General features: G+C 42.1%; 1 long non-coding RNA gene across 1 annotated transcript in view; it reads right to left on the bottom strand.

Moving 5' to 3' along the window:
- LOC144501976 (uncharacterized) overlaps positions 1-24646 on the bottom strand; it is a 275383-nt gene that overhangs the window by 48375 nt on the left and 202362 nt on the right. The window contains exon 2 of the long non-coding RNA XR_013499230.1: positions 22444-22495. This is a non-coding gene — a long non-coding RNA (uncharacterized LOC144501976). The remainder of the gene's footprint in view (positions 1-22443; positions 22496-24646) is intronic.

Genomic DNA, 24646 nt, shown 5'->3' with positions numbered 1-24646 from the left:
ACTGCATATATTGCATTGTTAAAATCTTTACACACATTTTCATAAAGCAATTCAGGAAATATTTCAGCTGAAGACATTTTGGCAAAACTAAACGCTGCACTCCAAAGGAGTAACAGTGAATATTTTTTAACCGGATCAAAAATATGGGGTGGTACAGTGGTTAGCACTGCTGCCTCACAATGCCAGGGGCCTGGGTTCGATTCCTGGCTTGGGTCACTGCCTGTGTGGAGTCTGCACGTTCTCCCCGTGCCTGCGTAGGTTTCCTCCGGGTGCTCCAGTTTCCTCCCACGGTCCAAAAGATGTGCTGGTTAGGTGCATTGGCCATGCTAAATTCTCCCTCAGTGTACCCGAACAGGCACCGGAGTGTGGTAACAAGGAGATCTTCACAGTAACTTCATTGCAGTGTTAATGTAAGCCTACTTGTTACGCTAATAAATAAATTTAACAGAAAGATCTTTTGGTTGGCCCTCACAGTTTTGATCTGGTTAACAATGCTGCAGTGCTAGGCCCATCAAAATAATCCCAATGCATTGATCATCACTGGTCTCACATGTGCCGGATATTGTACAATGTGTTGACAGTACAGATATTTGATCTTAAGCTTCGTTCCTGAGGTTTTGCTGCAGATTTAAATTGGGGAACAGCTGAAATTTAAGGTACGGTTCAACTCAGTTCAGATAACTATGCTTCTGACACACCTACTATCATTATTCTTCATCCCCAATAACCCCCTTATGAGTTTGTACCCAATGCATTCAACAATGTCATCACTTATCAAAGCTTCACTTTAAATATATTTTTTGCATGCAAGTTCAAAGCTGAGTAGTGGATTTTAGTTCATATATGCAGTGTATGTACTTTGCAGTTTCCCCGTTTCTCATGCATCGGCTAGCACAAGGTTTTCTGAACACAACACACAGTTCAGGAGCTCAGTCTGCTACCTGGTCATTGGATAATCCTTCAAGAGGCTCCATTATCCACCCAGAGATCATTTTAAATGCAACGTTGCTCAACGCTAGCCATACAAACTTTTCCAAGGGCTGCTACTGCTTTAACCTGTTGAAGACTGCAGGAAGATTGATACACCAGCATCAACAACCTATTAAGCTCGAGCTCATCAGATATTGTAATGAAGCAATCTGCAGACTGCGCACTATCCCGATTTTAATTAAATGTCAGGGAAACAATGACAACTTTCATAAATAACAAGTGTCCAAACTCTTTCCTTTCATGGGCCACTTAGACACACATAATGGAGCCTCTTGGGCTATATATAAAGATACAATACGTGTAAAAATTAAATTAAAGTTCCTACTCATTTGCATACGCCTCAGGCTGTAGATATAAACAGCTCTTAGTTTAATAGATTAGAATTAATGGGGGAACAATGCAAAAAAAACGGTTCACTCGAAATCTCCAGGTGCACGAGATTCTAAATGGGGTGAATTGTCCAGCAAGAATGACAAATACAAATTGAACTGAGTTTCATGGCCTTCACTGGTAGAGCCAACATATGGCCTATAGTTTGGGCATTGCTGACACAGATGATATATTCCACAAACAGGAAACAATAACCCAAAAGGTTAATCTATCTTTTCTTTTTACAGATGCTGACAGATCCACTGTGTTTTTCCATTCTATTTTGATAGCTGGAAAGGCCATTCAATATCGACTGGGTTAAAAATATCACCGTTTGTTTGGAAGCGATTATAGGAGTTTTACATTTTAGTAATCCCATGGTTTATTTCATTAACGAGTCCCAACTTCCTATTATACTATCTCATGAAATTGGCTGAAAATGTCAGCGATAATATATTGATCCCAGAGTCCTTCTAAAGATCCGCTATCGAGGGTGATTCTGCTAATCCCTCACAGGTTTAGCAATGTGACTCTCGGTCTTTTGTGAAGTATCAGGTTGGATTCCCCATCCAGAGCCAACTACACTCCACTTGACAGTCTAACTGTGGAGACGAGACATTTCCTAAAACCGGGCTCTCATTCTTCAATGCCTACTGTGCCTGCTGCTTCCTATGATCCGTCGAAAACTGGTTCGATTTCAGCAATACAGCTGGTAAGACATTGGAAACTACGGAATTGGAGGAGTGTCAGAACTGTACAATTACTGAGCCAGCACATATTTCTCCACAGGTATTTAGTGCTCTGTTCTATATCACTGTGGAGATGATTTTTATGGTGCCCCTCACCATCAGAGACTTGAGCTGTACATGTGACTCAACAGGCAAATTTTTTCACACAAAGAATTGTAATGATTTGAAGTGCACTGCCTGGAAGAGTGATGGAAGCATGTTCCTTAGCAACTGTCAAGAGGAGATTAGATAAATACTTGAAGGGAACAAAACCACAGGGAAATGGGGAAAGAAAGAGAGAGTGGGACTTGGCAGACAGCTCTTTTAAAGAGCCAGCACAGATACAGAGGGCTGAATGGCCTCCTTCCATGCATTAAGATTCTAAAATTCAACAATCTACACAAACATTCATCTATTCTCAAGGCACTTCATAGGAACAAATAAAATGCAGATTTTGGGATCGGAAATCAAAAACTTGATCGGTAAAGTGGTCTTGAAGAAGCATCTTAGAAGGATGAGAGACAGAGGATTTGGGACAGAAATATCTTGGTGCCCAGGTACCAAAAGGCACTGTTGCCAACGTTACAGATAAAGTCAGGGATATACAATGGGCCAGAATTGAAGACTTGACAAGTTAGGACAGTGGAACATTCTAGAGACTTGAAACCTGTCTCCTGACTTTGGCTCTGAAAGTTCTTAAATGAATTATGGATCTTCAGTTGAAACCAGTTTGTTTTTTTAAGAGCACATGTAACCCACCTGTTTTATACTATGATGGCTTGGGGATTGGGAAAGGGAGTTGCTGGTAGTGGAATGTAATGGTTTGCTTTAAAGTTATTGAGTTTTTGCATCCAGCTCCCGCTCACCAACAACCCCTCCGCCCCCCACCTACCCAGTTAGTACCATTCTTGCTAAAATGCCTGAACATATGAGTGAGATACAAGAGGAAATGTTGATGGGTAGTGACTTTTCAAACTGAGTGAAATGGTTGGTTGAGGGTGCATGTATATTGTCAGACTGTCCCCCTCAGCCATACACACTATCCTCCAAGAGAGGAGACCTTGGGGCTGGCAATCAATCAAATTTACTGTATTTGGTGACGCGAGCTACCCACACCTTCTGTGGAAACAAGCCAAAAGTCACAGTCCATGACAAGTTATTACAGTGTGTTAACCACACCTGCACACTTGGCCAGGTTCTCAGTTAGACATTTCCCGATGTAATGCATCACCAATGCAGTCTCACTCCCATTTCCAGGCAATTTCATGAGGCAAGATATTAGGGCTTTGGAATGCATGAATCAAGTGAAACCACATGAACCACGAGACTAATAAAAATATAGATACAACCCTCATCTGGGGGCGACAGTGGTCCCTTTACCCTCTTCTAACCAGAGTGTATTTCCCCATTAATTCATGACATTTCACAGCGTGTTGGAACTCAGTTCAGCTTCCAGAACACAGCTGCAGAAGTTGCTTCACATTTTCCCTTCAATTTGCAGAGGCTGCAAACACATTTGCTACTGAATCGTAAAACAAAGGATGAAAGCATTCGGCTCCTTAATCTGGAATTAAATTTTTAGCCAGATGTGCAAAAGTAATGACTAAATATGCTTTAAGTTTGAATTTTAGGGGAGCAAAAGGTGCTCTGGAATTTTCAATTTCTCATTGTATAATGAGGGGGTTTCTTGACATTGAAATCCTTGGCACTACGGTGACTTCAAATTTTTAACATCCTCTCAGCAACAGCTTTCTTGCATTTATACGGCGCCTTTAATGTAACAAAAGGAATCGGGTGTCCTGAGATTAATTAGAAATTAATCTCAGCATTAGGGATGACTCTGCTTCATTTCCCCTTCTCCGCAGGTCGCTAATTTTGCACCAAAATAACTCAACCAAGTAGTCAAACTTGGCATGTGATTGTGAACAGCAAATGCTGGTGAGCTATTCCATCAGGACGGCATCAACTGCAGTAGAACATCTCAAATCAAGGTTGACCTGGTGTGTCCACTCTCCAGCAATGGTCCTATTTTAAATTGGGGCCATGCGCAAGGTTGAAAAGAGCCCAGACCCACAGAGAGATGTCAGTTGATTGCCTCCTCTTGCAAGGTGGCATGGCTAATGTATTTTCACTACTGGGCAGGAACAATAAAATCCTGGCTGGCTTTTCACTTCTTTGCGAGGGGACAGGGAGGCCCATGGTATCATCCCTACTAAGAAGTTTAACAACACCAGGTTAAAGTCCAACAGGTTTATTTGGTAGCAAAAGCCACACAAGCTTTCGGAGCTGCAAGCCCCTTCTTCAGGTGAGTGGGAATTCTGGTCACAAACAGAGCATATAAAGACACAAACTCAATTTACATGAATAATGGTTGGAATGCGAATACTTACAACTAATCAAGTCTTTAAGAAACCAAACAACATGAGTGGAGAGAGCATCAAGACAGGCTAAAAAGATCTGTATTGTCTCCAGACAAGACAGCCAGTGAAACTCTGTGGGGGTTACAAATAGTGGGACATGTGTTTACCCCAGTCCAACACCGGCATCTCCACATCATGATCATCCCTACTAACCATAGATCATAGAATCCTACAGTGCAGAAGGAGGCCATTCGGCCCATCAAGTCTGCACCGACCACAATCCCACCCAGGTCCTATTTTCCATAACTCCATGCATTTACCTTAACTAGTCCCCCTGACACGAAGGGGCAATTTAGCATGGCCAATCCACCTAACCCACATCTCTTTGGAGTGTGGGAGGCAACCGGAGCACACGGAGGAAACCCACGCAGACACGGGGAGAACGTGCAAACTCCACACAGACAGTGACCCAAGCTGGGAATCGAACCCGGGTCCATGGAGCTGTGAGGCAGCAGTGCTAACCACTGTGCCATCGTGCTGCCCCCTAACCAGCAGGTGAGAAACATGCATTTTCCTAAACATTAAAGGATTCCAAAATGCAAGTAAAATAAGCGTGGAGATGTTGTACAGCTGTAGATTTTCAAATATGACAGCAAAAAAAAAGTTTTGATCTCGTCATATCACCGGGATCTAAAGGCACAGCCCTTTTACTCTGTGCTTCCCTTCACTACATTTTTATAAACAGCCAACTGGATATAAACATCAAAACACTTGGCAGTATACACAGATTGTTCATGAGGTTGGAACTAAGCTGGATGGTGAGTTTGCTTTGAAGTACCTGTCCACATGCTAATCCAAAATCCATTGTCAGGAAATGGAGTACTAGGAGTTGCACAATGCAGTTGATTAAGAGCGCTGCATTATCCTGCAAATTGGTACATTTACACATGATATCACCTCCTAAACTAGCACACTTTCAGATTTGCTCTTAGTCCAAACTGATTAGAGTCCTCCGTCAGCACACAGTCCAAGTCCTGTGCTCTGCTGCCTAATCTCCACAATACAGTTTGGAGTGTATCTGCATCTGGGCCTGAACAAGGCCAAACCACACCATGAGAGAAATCTCTTGGACGTGCACCATTGAGAAAACTCATGCAATTCAACTTTCAACTCAAGGTACTCTTTCTCTCCCTCCCCACCAACACCCAATCCCTGCTCTACCTTCCATAGGCTCTTGTCAAACAGTAATTTATTCTCTCATCTGTGTCTCAGTTTAATGGCCCCGCCATTTTTTATTTGTGAAAGTCTTAGCAAATTCAAACCTATTAATCTCCTTACCAAGGTACTGATGTTTCAGATATCACAAGTACACACTGCTAATTGATTTTGTTTACTTTGGAGTTGGCACAACTGACCAGGAATTGACAGGTATATTGTTGGAAAAGGAATGTTAAACTACTTCAAAGCAATGTTTATTGACTCATAAATAAAGGTGGTAGCTGATTTCTGCCGTACTACTTCTGTTATAGGAGGCCAAATGTAATAAAAAAAATACTTTGAACTTTATGACAAAGCTGAGCTATGCAAAACAGAATGTTGCGCAGACTTGTCAGTTTTAGTGTATTTTAAAATACCTAATGTGTACGGGTCAACATTATAGCATTGCTGTTTTGTCTCATGAGAAATGCCACCTACCTGAAAAATCTCGTCACGACATTTCACAAGATTTTTAATTAAACAATCAGTTCCCCCTTAATTAGTTGGCAAATGTTCCACAGCTATCTAGCGCCTAAACCAGTTCATTTGTTTCTTTTGTGGATTGTTTCTTTGGATTGATAAAACCACCCACCCAGTCTCCACCCAACCAACTTTCATTCTGCAACAGGGGCAGAGATCAGCAGTTGAGGCCTTGGCAGAACATGATTAATACTGCCCAATCTAGCTCTTCCTTGCTGATGTCCTGTGGTTGTTCACGGGCAGCTCGAAAGGAGCCAGAATCAAAAGGTGTTGAGGGTTTATTGCCTTTACCAGAATGGACAATTGGCTACGCTTGCCCTGGAGATTGGCAGCATGCCATGCAACAGGTAATGCAAATATTCCATTACTGCCTTACTGCTCGTCATTGAAGTGCACAAATGTTTTGAGTAATCTTTGTCCCAAATATTCAGCTAAAAATTGGCTCACCTGTTTTTTGGGTGTACGGATCACAATTTGTGACTTGCCCAGGCCCTTGTGTTAGAAGTGGCCAGCACATAAATTTCACACAGGTTGCTCCTCATTACCATGGTTTAGCACAGGTTCGAGCATCTATCGTGCTGCCTGGTTGTACAATGGGAGGAGGGACCAGCATCGTGCCAGGCGAGTACATAGTGCAGCTGGTCTCTAACTCTTAAAGGCACACCATGTCTCGAAAAGGGAGATTAGACTGCCAAAATGAAGGCTAAAAATGATTTTGGAATAGTGAACTTGAGGAAAATGATGCATCGGGCTAGGGACAGCGTTGCAAGATTTCATGACCAGAGGCACTCATGACCCAAGAAGAGTCCAGGAAAGAGGCCATGCTGCCACAGGGACCTGGAGGCCCTCACACAGCAGCCTCCAAGGACGCACAAATCAGTTGACGAGGGAGGTTAATGCCTGGGATCTGGTCTTGAGAAGCTGGAAGCGGTACCACAAAAAATATAATGGCCTCAGACAGCATGATCAAAGTCAGTGAATGCATCTTCAAATGACATCTTGTAACATCACACCACACCACCAAATCTCTCACTGCTCTGTGTACCACACCCAATCACTCACCCAGCAGCATGTACCCACATTCAAGACTCACGTCCACATTCACATACTCCACCTCCCAGTGCATATTATGCAATGATGTCAGCCTCACACCTCCATTTAGCTCTTCAGCTATGACAGACAGCTATGACTGCCCTTTGTGCAGTGACTCATAAATACATCGTATATGGACCTGTGGGAACCAAATGTGACATTATGGCATCACATCAGCAGTTAGGGCTGGGTGACATCAGGATACTGCTCCCTCTGTGGTTTCTGATGTATGCTGGGGTCACCCATGTGGGTGCACTTCTCCCTAAAGTGGATAGTATTGCAGCGTGCCCCAGCCACAGGGGTTCCCATAATACTGCCAAAATTCATGTCCATTGTCCATTAAGCAGAGCCCAATTTCCCTCTCTTTCTTTCCTCCAGTCCAAAGATGTACAGGTTAGGTGGATTGAACATATTAAATTGCCCCTTGGTGTCACAAAATGTGTAGGTTAGGGGGGGATTAATGCGGTAAATATGTGGGGTTACAGGAATAGGTGCGATGCCCTGTTGGAGAGTCGGTGCAGACTCGATGGGCTGAATGGCATCCTTCCACACAATAAGGATTCTATGATTCTATGAAGTAAGCCAAAATTAGCGATACTCCAAGCAAGAACCAACCGTCAAGCATGAAAAGGTAGCTTGCTTTTACTAATGATCTCCAGAAATCGCTGTGATGCACCCACTGCACACAAAGATGGTTTTAATTTACAGCAGAACACTGCTTGTAGTAAAATAAATGTTCAGAACCATACCTGTTATGAGTTGTTGAGCTCATTAAAAAAGATGTACGATTTGAACCTGCCACCTGAGTTGGACAAATACACATGGAGTGGGGGTGGGGTGGTTCAGGCATTTGGTGTGGATGCAGGAATTAGTGTCATGGAAACCAAATTGTGTTAATGGCCTGCTGACATTCTAATGGATCTCACCATATTACAACAGGTGGTTCTAATATTCATCCCAGACTGACCTAGAAAGCAGCCAATGCATTAAGTGGACCCCAGTCAAGTGGGGCTGATTTCTGCCCACTTTCCAAGTCCATTTGGAAGTTATGCTAAATCCTTATAAATCACTAGTTGGGCCTGAGCTGGAGCATGGTGTCCTACTCTGGGCATCACTTGAGAAAAGTTGCCAAGTCTTTGGAGAAGGTGCAGAAGAGGAAGGCGATGACCTAGTGGTATTACCGCTAAACTATTAATCCAGAAACTCAGCTAATGTTCTAGGGACCTCGGTTTGAATCCCGCCACAGTAGTTGGTGAAATTTGAATTGAATAGAAAATATCTGGAATTAAGAATCTACTGATGACCATGAAACCATTGTCAATTGTTGTAAAAACCCATCTGCTTCACTGATGTCCTTTAGGGAAGGAAATCTGCTGTCCTTATCTGGTCTGGCCTACATCTGGCCCAGAGCCACAGCAATATGGTTGACTCTCAACTGCCCTCCAAGGGCAAGTAGGGATGGGCAATAAATGCTGGCCAACCAGCGACACCCATGTCCCACAAATGAATTTTTAAAAAGAGGAAATTTACAGGAATGGTACCAGGGTGAAGGGACTCAGCTATGTGGAGAGACTAGAGAAGCTGGGATTGACTTTCCCTGTTCCAAGGACAGACATAACAGAGATCTTCAAAGTTATGACAGGAGAAACTGTTTTCAGTTGCAGGGCAGTTGGTAATCTGGAAGTTGCAGACTTAAAATCATTGGCAAAGGAACCAAAGGGGAGAATTTTTAAAAACATGTAGTAAAATGCTTTGAGCTGAAATGCACTTCCCCAAACTATGATGGAAGCAGATTAAATGATAACTTCCACGAGGGAATTTGATAAACAGTTGAAGGATCTAAATTTGTGGAGCTGTGGGGGAGGAAGAACAGCGGAGTAGGATTAATTGGACAGATCTTCCAAAGAACTGACACAAGCATGATGGGCTGAATGGTCTCCTGTGCTATAAGATTCCACAATTACATCACATTTGTGCTCGGGCTTAAGGCATCACATGCACGAAAGTTAGAGTCAAAGATATTTCCCACAGAAACTGGAGTTAAAAATAGTCATCAAGTCAGGCTGACCAGTTAAAGGTGGTGCAGGTTTACAGAGAGCAGAGAGAGGGTGGAAATAAATGGTTTGATCGGTGTTAAAAATGCAAGGGTCGCTACAGTCGTGTTGAGGTACTTCCGAACTAGTCTTTGAAAGTGGTCACTGTGAATGAAACCTGCCCACAGGTATGAAGAGATTTGGATAGGAACACTGTGGTTAGGGAGGAGGCTCACAGAAAGGTTTCCTGCTGAACAAATAACCATTTCATTAGCTTGTTCTGTCATTCAAAATGATGTCATTTCACGAGACACATTCAGACAAAATTGTGGTTAAAACATGGATTGCTCCTATGGAGACAGTTTCATCACCGTACTTCTTTTAAAAAATGAAAATAGTGGTTTTAATTTGAACAACTTTGTTTAGTTAGTTCATTTTTTTTTGCTGTTGAATATTTCAGTTTCAATTTTAGAGGCCCAGGCTCAAAGGTTTCTGACTATGATATGAAGCGAAAGTGTCAGGAATGGTAATATAGACAAGAGTTGTTCGCAGGAGGCTGTGTCCATTTTAAGCAAAAGCATCTGGCTTCTGTCCTGTAACTCTCCCAATTCTGCCCCGTAACTCTCCCAATTCTGCCCCGGCATCACTATGATTGGGTACAAATTCACCTCCTGATTTGCCTCATTACAGAACAGCAAGCTACTTGCGTCCTAAGGAGCGAAATTAATGTGATTGAACTTAACAAGCAATGGCACAGTAAAAACATGATTCCCTGAGGCATTTTGCACAGACTTGAAAAAGCGGACAACATTTGGTTGCAAAAGAAATTTTCACTTTACAGACAATCCTTAGCATCTCATTCTGTTCCGCACATTAATTATTGCCCAGTGACAAAAATTAATGGATCACATATCAGACTACATTTTTGCTCGTCATGGTGAGGTTGGCCAATTCCTTGTGCTACAGAGAATTCTCTAATAAAATTCTAAGCCATTCACATTTTTTATGCATCTACACACACACACATATATATATATATATATATATATATAATATATTACATATATATATAAAATATATATATTATATACACACATACATAAAAAATATATATACACATATAAATTATTATGTATATATGCTGCTCCTGTGAAACGAGATACCAAAGTCCATTGAACAAATTGCCATTTGTAGCAGTTCAACATCTCTGAAAGCAGGTCCTCCAATGACAAGCTTTCAACTTCAGAAGGTGCTAGACCAGGGGCGGCACAGTGGCACTGCTGCCTCACAGCATCAGAGACCTGGGTTCGATTCCCGGCTTGGATCACTATCTGTGCAGAGTCTGCACATTCTCCCCGTATCTGCATGGGCTTCTATCAGGCGCTCTGCTTTCCTCCCACAGTCCAAAAGACCGGCTGGTTAGGGGCATTGGCCATGCTACATTCTCCCTCAGTGTACCCGGAGTGTGGCGACTTGGGGATTTTCACAGTAACTTCATTGCAGTGTTAACATAAGCCTACTTGTGACACTAATAAGTTTTAAAACCTTTCAACATCTAGGTGAACAAACGTCCTTGGCATTTGGAAGCTTATGAATACTCAAATTGTAGTTACGAGAAATATCAGAGTAGAAATTGGATCTTGCCGCATTTGTTTTGCAGGGTCAAAAAATAAATTGGCTCAATGAGGGCTAATGGCTAATTGCGGGGACCAAGATCATGTAGGATCAACTTGATGCTGCAAGGTGGTGGGGCCTGATTTAGGCCTACATGGGTGAATTGGACTCTCCTGAACAGAACAGGCAGCTTTTCCGATGCTGATGTGAATGGGACCTCACAAATGGCTGCTGCCAGTGAGTCAAATAGTCCAACATTCAGCTTCTGGGTGTGCTGTATGTGGAGGCATGACAGCAAAGGCCAGCTCGTCCGAAGAATGCTAATGAGGCTTGAAGAACAATTTCAGGCCAACATCGACCTTCCCAATTGGGAGAAAATAAGCCTAAAGTCATTTCCACCCTGTGGTTTTTAATTACCTTTATTCTGGCTGATCTTCAACAGATTTTGGAGCCGTGGCTAAATTGGATCACCTCAAAAACACAGTTCAAGGCCATTAAGGGGACCAGGTTGAGAGAGTGAGAGAAAAGTAATGATGGTTCAAGGGCTGGTTTTACACTGTACGTTGGTACAATAGAAACATTTTTTGCTGCGTTCACCATTTCAAGTAGAATATTAAAAATGTTGATCATTACAAATAAAGAATTTCCACGACTATGTTTAATTCATTTATTTATTAGTTGGTAATGTAAGCCAGAGTCTTGGAGTGTACATTCTTTCACCTTCTGAACTCAATAAGATCACATGGTGGTATGAGGGTCTTTGTAGCAACTGAGGGTCTGCAGCATTTTCCTAGATATCAGGCAAGTGAAGGTACATTCTACTTCAATGGGAAGCTATGTAATCAGTGACTCTAAGCCAGAGTAAAATATTGACAGGCTTATTATAACTTCAAAATAATAGACTGGCAGCCAGTTAGTTATGTACCTTGTCCAATTCAGAAAAGTATGCCATTCTACTGTCATCTGTTTCGTGTCTGGCGATACAGAAAGGTATTTGTCGTGCTTTTATTGCAGGATGTGTTGATTGTTTGTTTTTATTATCAGAGCCATTCTGTCTGTATACAGCAGTACTGTGTTGTCACTGCAGCAGCATAATTGTTCTTAATTGCTACAAGCACAGTGGTTAGCACTGCTGCCTCACAGTGCCAGGGTCTCAGGTTCAATTCCGGCCTCGGGTTAGTCTGTGTGGAGTTTGCACATTCTCTCCGTGTCTGCATGGGTTTCCTCTGGGTGCTCCAGTTTCCCCCCACAGTCTAAAGATGTGCTGGTTAGGTGCATTGGCCATACTAAATTCTCCCTCAGTGTACCTGAACAGGCACCAGAGTGTGGCGACTAAGAGAATTTCACAGTAACTTCATTACAGTATGAATGTAAGCCTACTTGTGACACTAATAAATAAATTTTAAACCTTAAACTTTGTTTTAATCTGAACCAATGCAGTGTTTTGTTATTTTGTATTTTTCCCCTGGGATATTGCAGAGTAGGGCTTGATTAGGTTGATTGACAGGCAAGGCCATATGACTGGGTATAGCTAGGTTTTCACAGAGAACTCAAGATAGTCTACTTTTTGGGATCATTAGAGAGAGGTTACTTTCTCTGTACCTCTTGCTCTTCTCGAGGACTGGAGACTGGCACCTGCTTGGAAATAAATCTCTTTCTCAGATTCTATTGTTTTAGGGGTGGAGCTTTCTCTGGACTTTGCTCCATGAGAATTAGAAGACAATTGTCTGACTGGATCTCTCTCCGGAAGTGTCACAATGCTGGAAGTCTCACACACGAAGGCATTTTTGGTTTTCTATGCTAACTAGTCCTAAAGAAGGGATTTATGTCTATGTGGGGATACTGCTAAATTGGAACAACAGAGATAGCTAGCTGTTAAGTATTGAATTTTGTCATGTTTAAGTATTTTAATTGGGAAAAGTTATGCTAATTATTTTTGTTATATTCTAACTGTGTTCTTAAATAAAGTTTGTTTTGACAAAGCTCCCTAGTGGGTCACTTGAATCATATCTGGAATGAAACAGCTTATGTTCACCCAAGTTCCAAAAGCAAATCTAAAAGTTAGGGTCCAGGCTAACTTCATAAAATACCTTGGAGTTTTTGATCTGGTCCTTAACATCTGCCATTGCTGAAAGTTGTGTTAGCCCTCTAGCACAGCAATTCAAAGATATAACAACTTTTATGCAACCTGATGTAATTCTTTGAAGGATATTGGATGCTGTAAGCCCGGGTTAGATTAAATCAGAATAGGAAGAGGCTGGTGTACAGCATGAACACTGGCATGAGCCAGTTGGGCTGAATGGCCTGTTTCTGAGCTCTAGTTTCTACACAATGTTCAAAAACTACTTTTTAAGCAACCTATAAAACATGTGACAAACCAACTTCCACAGAGGAAATAGCTACTCTTGAAGCACGTCCCAATGACTGGTATCTACAACAAAGGTAAACACAGCTGAGCTCAGCCTTGTCTACTGAATTGCTGGATTAACGGCATAGGAGGTGTCTGGAAGGGAAACGTTTATTTCCCCTGACACCACCCAACATGACAGCGTTACATTATTATGCAACAGTTCCCTGGAGTACATCAACTTTGTGTTGGTTTTATTCGAGTATGAAACAACACCAAAACAGATTGCCAATATCATCCTTCTGACTTATGGATTTGAAGCTGCACCATGTAGTTCAGTGTCAATTTTAGGTTGCACACTGCAGCAGGACACTTTCCACTCTACCGAACTCCGAACATTGGCTGTTTCATTAAAACATACCAGAGAAGCAAGACGGAACCGAATGATATGACAAGATCTAAGATAAATGTCTGATCTTTCAATTGAAAAATCAATCCATTCTTGTCTGTTGCAAAATAATAGGCTATCCCAATTATAAACTTTGTTGATTAAAATAAAAAGGGCACCTACCCAGTGCAAAGTCAAGATTTCTTTAACCTGATTTGGTTGGAGATAACTTGTCACTTTCATTCATCGCCACCTTTGCAATGAAACATGGAGTTTATACAACAGATCAGCTCCATTCTTATTTTTAAAGCCACTTAAAATTTTACAAAGTAAATACCAAAACCAAAAGTATAACATTATTATTGCCTAATACAAGATTTTTTTTAAAAATCGGATAACTGGTTTCCTTAAGTTCCACAATAACATTTACAATTCTGGGCTTCAACAACAAGCAAGGACAGACATCAAGACAACATTGATGCAAGAAATTGTAAAGGAACAGAGACTGGATTGAGGGAACCATTGAAGAGATGGGCACCACAGAAAATCTTAGAGGTTGGTAACACCATTGAATGTCAACGGGCAGTGGTTAGAGTGTCTCTTATTGGTGATGGTCATTGCTTAACATTTGTATGCCGCGAGTCTTACTTGCCACTTGTCAGCCCAAGCCTGGATATTGTCCAGATCCAACATGGACTGCTTTCAGTATCTGAGTCGTCGCGAATGGTGCTGAACATTGTGCAATCATCGGCGAACACCCCAACTTCTGAAGCAGCTGAAGATGGTGGGGGCTAGGACACTACCCTGAGGGACTCCTGCAGAAATGTCCTGGAGCTGAGATGACTGACCCTCCACAATCACAACCATCTTCCTGTGTACCAGGTATGATTAACCAGCGGAGAGTTTACCCCCTGATCCCCATTGATTCCCGTTTTGCTAGGTTTGCAAGGTTCCAACGATGAGTAATGCTTGAGAAAAAGGGAGCCTTTATAAGGGTGCACTGAGCTGAGAGACAATTCAGGAAGCAGGAGATGGATCTAATCAATGAGAAGAATTTGGTGTCAAAACAATGGAGAAACTGTTGAGTTTTAGAAGGTCGGCACTGGATTGTGCAATGAGCTTGGATTGATCATGGTCCACATGGGTGTATGGAAAGATGAAGGGACATCATTGTTTTTACGCATTGTATGCACAGGAATGCCACTGTACTCTGCAAAGGGTGAAACTAAATTCAAGCTAACAAGTTACAGACTCCAACCCGTCTGATCCAATCTCTTTTGCAATAGAGTGGATGAATAATTGTGAAACAGTGGTTGGGTATCCACCCAAGGTGAGCATGAGTAATCCAAGCTACATCAGTTTTTCCCCTTCAGGTGGGATCTCTCATTACACAATCTACCTGGCAATTGGACAATAATCAGTCCGAGTGCACTCGTCGTGATTCGAAGTTACTGAGATTTTAGCCAATTGCCTTCAAATTGCAGCACAAGTAGCCAGTTAGTCCTGTTTCAGCCCATCATTTTTCAAATGGCTTTTGAATGATTGGTTGCACACTATAACTAGATTATGTCTTTGGCAATTGACATCTTGAATAAGAGTTTTCAAATTGTTTGCTACTTAGATCACCTCTGTTAACCAAGGAAGGTAATGTTTCTCAGAATGAGATGAAAGCTTCCAGGCACAGTTAATCCAAATTCCAAACTAATTAAATCTACTCAACTCTACTAGAAACTTCTAATGACTAATTCTTTTAAAAAACCAAGGGGTGGCGAGGTGGGAAATACTGATGACATCATACACTACTCTTTAGTAGTCTAGTTAACCCTTGCAGTGACATACTCTAGGATTATACAGTTTTGTACACTCACCAAGCAGAATCTGATCAACTTCGGGTGAAAGGTCTACATATTAAACATTAACTCGCCTGCTCAAGCCACAAATGCTGATGCGCTTGCTGAGTGCTTCCAACGCTTCCCCTTTGTCTTGCGGAATCAAGACAAGGCTGCACAATTCAAGTAGAAGACTAAAGGGTTATCCGGAGAGTACATAACAAGGATATTTTAACAAGGTGGCATAATGGTTAGCACTGCTGCTTCACAGAGTCAGGAACCTGGGTTCAACTGCCGCCTTGGATAACTGGGTGGAGTTTGCATGTTCTCCCCATGTCTGCGTGATTTTCCTCCGGGTGCTCTGGTTTCCTTCCATAGTCCAAAGATGTGAAGGTGAGGTGGATTGGCCGTGCTAAATTGCCCCTTAGTGTCCCAAGATGTGTAGGTTAAATGGAGAGTTCATGGTAAATGTATGGGGTTACAGGGATATGGTGAGGGTGAGGGCCTCTGTAAGATACTCTGTCAGAGAGTTGGTGCAGACTCTCCTGCACTGTAGGGATTCTGTGATTTTGGCATTTTGATGGTACAGCGCACTGGTTCAGAGCGTGACAGAGTTTGGCTTTGTATCCATAGTTACCCAAAAGAGACAAGAATCTCGTGAGAGAGATTCCAATTGGAGACATGGAAATTTCTTACAAAGAGATGAAATAAATTGTGAAAAATGTACAATAAAAATGGAAAAATTGAAATTCAACTTGGTTGCTCTCTATAAAGCATTTATAGACGAGAGGGTTATTTATAGTTCTTAAACTTTGTGTTGAATGTATTGGTTATACAATAATCGTTGATACAATACAATCATTGCCCGTGTTTGGATTGCGTAGCCCAGTGGTACTTACACTGCAAATCAACTTCCCTCCAAACAGAAGTCAAGGAGCACACTGTACTGTATTGGCCCAAATCTTATGGTCTCCAGATCGTTGGAGATTGCACATATGACTAAGATCCATATCGGAATCTTGTGGAAGTCTTGATATGCTGACTTAAAGGCGATTTTCCCCAGCAAGTTTCAACTTCTGATGGACCATTCCCCTGTCCCTGCAGGACCTTCTGTGACCATGTCCAACACTGAGTTAGAGACAGAGACTTCGGACAGTTCTCATGTACTTACCTTAATAGGATAATGTTGGACATGATATGGTCTAACTCTTGGGTAACTACAGAACTGATTGCCCCCAATCAGTCAGTCTCACTGACCCTACCGACTACTCCCCTCCCCAACCTGACCAGACTACTCCCAATACAACTACCCCTGCTACCTGAACTATCCCACTGACCCACCCACCACCGGCCACCCCACACCTCTGCCACCCCATCCCCAGTAAGAAGTCTCACAACACCAGGTTAAAGTCCAACATTTTATCCACTCACCTGATAAAGGTTCAGTGCTCCGAAAGCTCGTGCTACCAAATAAACCTGTTGGACTTTAACTTGGTGAAACTCCTTATTGTGCCTACCCCAGTCTAACACCACATCTCCACATCATGACCCCATCCCCACTTATCCAAGCTAATACCCCACCCATTCGCTCATTCAGCCTTTCGCCCATTAACAAACATTCAAACTGGACCTTTAAACGTATCATACAGCAAGTAGTACAATAAAAAGGGGGCATGTCCTGTCTTTCCCCAACTCTACCCCACTACGATGAAGCTCTCAGAGGGATGCTCTGCTCCAATTTCTGGGAAAGCCGGCTTGGAATGTCCCAGAAGAAATGTGGAGCCAAATCGGGGGGGATGTTCGAGGGGAGCAACAATCAACTGATTGCCGATCCTTGGAAGATCTTGGCCCAGATTTCTACCCACACGTCCTTTTCAGCAGCCAGACGCGAGAAAATGGAAGACAACAAGGAGTTCCTCAACAATCTGAAACTTTTTCCCAGTTTGTTCCATTTTCAGATGACCAAATATAAAGGATATAGGAGTCAGACGGTAGCTTAAACAGCTGAACATTAGGCTTTGCTTGCAACAAGTAATCAAGGGCACTCCGAAAGAGAGACAGGAATTTTCCCGTCCCGCCTGCCAAGGGAATCATAGTGGGCAGGAGGGGCGGACCATGCAAATTTCCGTTGACCTCGGGCGGATTTTCTGGTTTTGGGGCGAGCGCGGCTGGAAAATCCCGCCCAGTATGTTATCACATATTAATAGTCGCCAAGCTTTTATTTAGTTTTTTATTCTCTTCCTTTGCCCTCCAACATTCAGCTGCCCTGTACCTTCCCTGGCCCAAAAAGATTGGCACATAATGTTTGCTCACATCTCCACCAATGCAACTGTTGAAATGATCATTCACAGCTCAAGAATGCCCCGGATAACATTTCCTCTCCATCTCCTCTCTACACTTAGCCTTCACACAGTTGTCCATGTAGCAATGCCAAGGTCAGTAAGAAACAGAGTCACAGATGGAAACCCAAGTCACTCCTTCTTCCATTCATTACTTCAGCTGTCTTCTTGCTATCTGTGCATCGGTGCACTAAATGTAAGGTTAACAGAGCAGTATTTGTGCAAAATGTACATCCTTGTATCATCTGATTTTTTTTTTTACAAGACTTTTTACAACCGTTATTAAAACTTCCCATTGCTGTGGTCTTGTGCTGATAAAGAACGTGCGAGGTCAAGGAAGAGTGCTATCAACTTTAATAACTCAGTTATAGCACAATAGAAAAAGTTCAAGCAAAACTTCAGAGAAACAAGAACTTTAGTGGCATAATAAAAGATTTTTTGATCAATGTAAGGTACTCACTCATGGATTAAGTCTGGCAATCGGCAACACAAGTCAACACATCCTGTTGCTTTTGCAGCTTACAAACTGAAAACTTTAACTACAGCTGACTAATAAACTCAGCATTAGTAAAACTGAATTCTCTGTTGCGACACTGCTAGTCATCATTGCAAATACTTAAAATAATGTTTCCATTTGCAATCTATTTTTAAATGATTGTTGGGGAAGGGGTACAGTGGTTAGCACTGCTGCCTCACAGCGCCAGGGACCCGGGTTCGATTCCCAGCTTGGGTCACTGTCTGTGTGGAGTCTGCATGTTCTCCCCATGTCTGTGTGGGTTTCCTCCGGGTGCTCCTGGGCGATGCTAAATTCTCCCTCAGTGTACCCAAACAGGCACTGGAATGTGGAAACTAGGGGATTTTCGCAGTAACTTCATTGCAATGTTAATGTAAGCCTACTTATGACACTAATAAATAAAAGTTAAAGTTTAACTTAATTCCTGAGTTTTGTAGAGGGCAGTCCTTTGATAACGCGATAAGTTCCTTGGCACTACAATGAAAACCAAACGTTGGTTTCTCTGCTCACTCCATTATATTTAGCATCAGGGTATAAATCAACATCATTCTTTTACAGCAGTTTTTATTGCTGACATGGAGCAGAAAATCTGGACTGTAATCAAACTTCTTCCGATCTCAGAAGGGTTAATTTCACTTTACAAGCTGTCTTCTGCAGTCTGTTCAGCCCGAGTGCAAACTATTTCACTGCAAGGAGCAAGAACATTTGAGCTGGCACAAAAGAAATGCCTGGGCTTTTCAGCCACCACAATCAAAAGGGATTAAAACAAGAAGTCTCCAGGACAGACCAGAATACAAACTAGAAACACACCAAGAGGTCAGGGCTTCTTGTCGCCTTTGGTTAACCACTTGAAGGCCAAAACCCGTCCTGTTCTAGATTTATTTACGGTGTCTACCGCTTCGATACCAAATGCTGTGAAGGGATTAAACAATCCCTCTCTCCTTCCTTCACTCCCAAAACCACGAGCCTTTTGATCAAACCATATTCTGCAATATATATATAGACACCTGAACAAACTGGCCAGCACCATGAGGAATTTACAGATTCTCAAAAGAAGATTGGAAATGGCTAGCTGCACCTGCATTAATGCAACAACTGAGGAATGCAATCGGTATTACCATTCAGTTACTATTTTAGTTGAATTTGGACAAATATGTGGTGCGTCACTTGAACGATGAAGTTGCTAATCTTAAGCAGTCAGTTTGCCCAAAAAAATTTAAAAGATACAACTTCAAGCTAACTCTAAATTGAATCTTATAATTTGCAAACGGGAAGGTAAGAATAATTGGAGAGCGAGTGTGCACACACATTGGGTGGATTTGAGAGGGAGAAAGAGAGACAGAGACAGAGACTGAAAGAGATGGATCTCCCACTCAGCAGTGAGCAAAAGCTATTTGCCAAAGAAAGTTATGCAGCTTTAACACAGGTTCAACCAACTAGTGGCAGATGATAGCTGTACAGCAGTGTGGAGGTATTACTGTATTTCCAAAACAAACATTTTCTTCTCGAGAAGCCCAGCTCAGCCATATCACATATGGTGCCACTTATTTTTCAAACTAAAATCACTATCAGTGTAATTCCCCAGTTGCTGGTGTGTATTTACAATATTTTAATGTTTGATCCTGTCGATAAAAGTAAAATCTTGCTCACTGTGCATAACAATTCACGTCAAGAGGTCAGTATAGTGGAAGCCCAGTTACCACAACTGTTCTGTCACAAAATCGAATCTTTCGGGTTGGATGGGTTTGGAGTGCAGCAGTAGGATTAATGCTTTGAAGTTCTGTGCTTGGTTCCTGAAGGTAGTTTGGAGTTCTCTAACTTTATCACTATTCAACTTGTACTAAAGGTGAAATGTACTTGACTGTAACTAACACTGCGTGCAATGTCCTTACCATCACTGTCTACAGAATGGGAGACCCTTTCTCTCGAACCCACAGATAATCTGCAACTTCAACAAAATACAAAGAAAAGCTGGATTAATGAGCCTGGAGCACCCCCTACAGCTGCAGTGACCGGTTTCATATTGGTTATTGATTCGTTGAAAGTTGCTAGAGAATTTGTTTCAGATGAATTATCTGACCATTTATTCCCAAGGGATTTGGAATCCATTGAGGGGAAAATTGTCACCAGATGGCCTCATTGGCTTCTTTCCGAAGAGTGGAAAATGGGAGAGAACAAGGCAGGGGGTGGGGGGGAAGAGATCGAAGTGTGAACCCGAGCTGTCAGTAACCATTTTTCAAAAATGTGTTTTAGTTTGGATAAGGTGATGGCCGGTAGTAAGGACCTGCACCACTCACTGCTGGAAAATGAATTAACAGTAAGAAGTTTAACAACACCAGGTTAAAGTCCAACAGGTTTATTTGGTAGCAAAAGCCACACAAGCTTTCGGAGCTCTAAGCCCCTTCTTCAGGTGAGTGGGAATTCTGTTCACAAAAATGTATTACAGAGCTTAACTATATGTGGGAATGGAGCATAATGTACACCACAAGTGGCACAAAGTCTGATCAGCTTCCACCTTTCCTTCAGATAAATGCAAGACTAGTTGAAAGCACATATGTGAGTGGGTGATTCCAAATGTTATGGTAGTCTATATCTGTCACTTGCGTGATGAGTTTAACATGACGCAAATGAGTCAATATATTAGAAAGTTAGTGATGCGCCAACAGGCACATAGACCATTTCCTATGTAATTGCCAACTTTTGATACATAAGCTGTTGCAGAACCACCTGAAAATTAAGCCTTGGTTAAGTTGTTATTCAGGTTAAGCGAACGTGCATTGCAAAGTGGTCTGGATAGAATGGTTTTCCCAGAGCAATTATTTATGTACTTGCAAAGCTCTGACATCAGTGACTTGAGACCTTTTCAAAACGGAATGATGCACTATCCATTCTGTCCAGGCATCGAGCGTCATCAGTATTGTGTCTATATGAAAGATTCATTATTTTGCTCTTTCATTTGAATTAGGTTATGTGGTGATACTTTGATAGCCTATCAAAATTTACTCGATAACAATAGTTTTCCAGTCATGTGACCATTCTGACAAATACTTTCAAAATATGTTCATTGACATCACAAGAATGTAAAACACTTCTCAACAATGTTGAAAGATTGAATTCCCACAACAAAAATAGGAACAACTTAATGACATTACCTTCATCAATTTGCATTTCCAAAATCCTTTCTGCTTTTGACCATCTTTAATGTGGAGATGCCAGCATTGGACTAGGGTGTGTACAGTAAGAAGTCTCACAACACCAGGTTAAAGTCCAACATGTTTATTTGGCAGCACAAGCTTTTGGAGCGCTGCTCCTTCATCAAATGAGTGCACCTGATGCTTTTGCATGAGATGCTTTTGAACATCCTTATTAACCCCTTCATCCCCTCTGCTCCCCTTCACACCCCCCTACTCCAAGAACAACCTCAGATTCCCTACTCTGTCCCTAGCTGAAGTCTCACATCCTTGGTACTATCTTCCTCCTAACTTTACTCTGCATATGCTCTAAGGCCTTGACTTCCGTCCTAAACTGTCATGCTGAGAGTTGGATACAATGTTCCATTTGGGACCTAGCCAGTGACTTATAAAGGTTTGGCATAACTTTCTTGCTTTTGTGCTTTCTGTTTTATGCTTTTTTTTTTAACAACACCCTGCCACCTTTGTATTTGGATGTCCAAAGTCATTGTTTTTCTGCATCTGCCTTCCCTTTAAAATTGTACCATTTCGTTTTGATTGCCTCTCCTCATTCTTTCCATTGAAATGAATCACTTCACACTTAGCTGTGCTAAACGTCATCTGCCATGTGTTGCCCACTCTGTCAGCCTGTCTATGTCATTCTGAAATCTGTCACTGCCCTCCTCACTGTTTCTTATTTCTAAGTTTTGTGCCATCTGCCTCCACAGGAGGATCTCTGCCTTGGTTCCTTAGCTGGCTTCATGCTTCCGGTGAAGTAGGGGATAAAGTTAGAAGGAGTCATGGAAAATATTGGGGAGGATCTTGTAATGGGGACAAAATGAAAAGGGCCGCAAAGCATCACCACAAGCTAAAGTTCACCCACAGAGTCAATCCAGATGCGAAGTGATTATACAGCATTTAGTAGCTTCTTACCATATCATCCGGTGTAGTTTGTCCCTGTGTTCGGGGTCATGCAGCAACATACCTAGAGTTAAACAACAACAGTGTTAACAATAGTGGAATAACAGTATTTATAGAGTCAAATAGTAAATATACAGTAGATTGCAATACACTTAAAAATTATGAATAAGCTCAATTGTCCAAAACATTTCAAGATCTCCAAAGTTCAGTGAATTGGCAGCCTAGAATTTCAATAAGCAAAATCTGGGTTACAATTAATCTTTACATTAACATGTTGATTTTCTCTAGCCACTGGGGCGGCACGGTAGCACAGTGGTTAGCACTGCTGCTTCACAGCTCCAGGGACCTGGGTTTGATTCCCGGCTTGGGTCACTGTCTGTGTGGAGTTTGCACATTCTCCTCGTGTCTGCGTGGGTTTCCTCCAGGTGCTCCGGTTTCCTCCCACAGTCCAAAGATGTGCGGGTTAGGTTTATTGGCCATGGTAAAATTGCCCCTTAGTGTCCTGGGATGCGTAGATTAGAGGGATTAGTGGGTAAAATAAATGGGGGTAGGGCCTGGGTGGGGTTGTGGTCGGTGCAGACTCGATGGGCCGAATGGCCTCTTTCTGTACTGTAGGGTTTCTATGATTCCTATGATTCACTTAACTCTGGTGCTGATGACTGAGTTAGGAAATTGAATGCTTTGGCATCCAGTCAGCCTATTGATTCTGATTCCAGGTATTTCACTCTGTTTCTCATCTCAAACTCTCTCACCAAGGACTGGTTGCTCGCTGTGGTGGCACAGTGGTTAGCACTGCTGCCTTACAGTGCCCGGGACCAAGGTTCGGTTCCTGGCTTGGGTCACTGTCTTTGCGGAGTCTGCATGTTCTCCCCATATCTGCATGGGGTTCCTCCAGGTGCTCCGGTTTCCTCCCACAGTCCAAAAGACATGCTGATTAGGTGCACTGGCCATGCTAAATTCTCCCAGAGTGTACCTGAACAGGCGCTGGAGTGTGGCGACTAGGGGATTTTCACAGTAACTTCATTGCAGTGTAAGCCTACTTTGTGACACAAATAAATAAACTTTTATTTATTTTTGGAATATAATGGTTTTCAGGGAGAACACAAGCTGGTTTAGTGCAATATTTATGCTCATCATACTTGTTCAGTTTCCTTCTAGGATCTCATTATGCCTTTAAAGCTTGCAAGCTTGAACTAGTTGTGATTTTTGTATTTGTGGTAGATTGCTTCAGTCTCCAGATATCACCTCCTGTACAACTTCTCATCTGTGGGAAAGGGTGTATCTGGTTGAGTATAAGTTACGTGTTAATATGAGGCATCGAAGAACTTGGATTGTTTCAAGTCCATTGTTCGGATTCAGCCAGTTGTTGTATCCTTTTGAGAATAGGCATGGCCCGAGACTGGAGGTTGGTAATACAGCCACTCGGAGAATTTCATTTTATTCAGCAGATCTATTGATTGGATTGTCTGCTGATTTCTACAGCCTCTCTGGTTTTCCAATCTGCAATTGCTTGCTAAGATTTATAAGCAAGCTGCCTGACCATTGCCTTGCAATCAAGATATTCCTCTATTTATTTGACCATTTTAAGTTTTTAAACCTCTCTTTATTTGCCCTCTTATGACTACTCTTTAGAAAGGGTGCCATATGCCTTCCAAATGGTCATTGAAGGGGTCTGAATTTCTATCTGGCCAATCCCAGGCCCATGTCCAGAGGTTGGTGACACTTGGTGATACTTGGTGATACTGGAGGCTGCCTGATACTTCACTTGAGTAAATGAAAGAAGTCTTTGACCAACTTGCTGATTAATTCTGTCCAGTTCAATCAATGGGTTGTGAGATACTTCAGATACATCTGAATGGGATTAGTGCAAATTTAAGGTTATTATAGTTATTGTCGGTGTTGACTCGATGGGCCAAAGGGTTTTTACTGCACTGTACGACTCAATGAATCTATGACTTGATGAATTTTACGATGCCAAATTTATCAATCTAACCAGTCAATTCTTACTTCTTGCAGCAGAGCATGCTTAATATTTTGAGGGATGTCCTAATTCTTATTGCTGAGATGAAGCCATGTGACAAAGTTTAGCTTGGAAATTACTTTGTTTCCATTTTATTTAAGCAGTAATTTCTATTCAATAGAGCAGGCTATACAGGTCTTTGTGATATGTCTGTATATATATTACATATATTATGATATGGAAATGGTAGCCTTT

Source organism: Mustelus asterias, chromosome 12, assembly GCF_964213995.1.
Source record: "Mustelus asterias chromosome 12, sMusAst1.hap1.1, whole genome shotgun sequence".
Taxonomy (NCBI): domain Eukaryota; kingdom Metazoa; phylum Chordata; class Chondrichthyes; order Carcharhiniformes; family Triakidae; genus Mustelus; species Mustelus asterias.
This window is presented reverse-complemented; position numbering and strand designations above follow the sequence as displayed.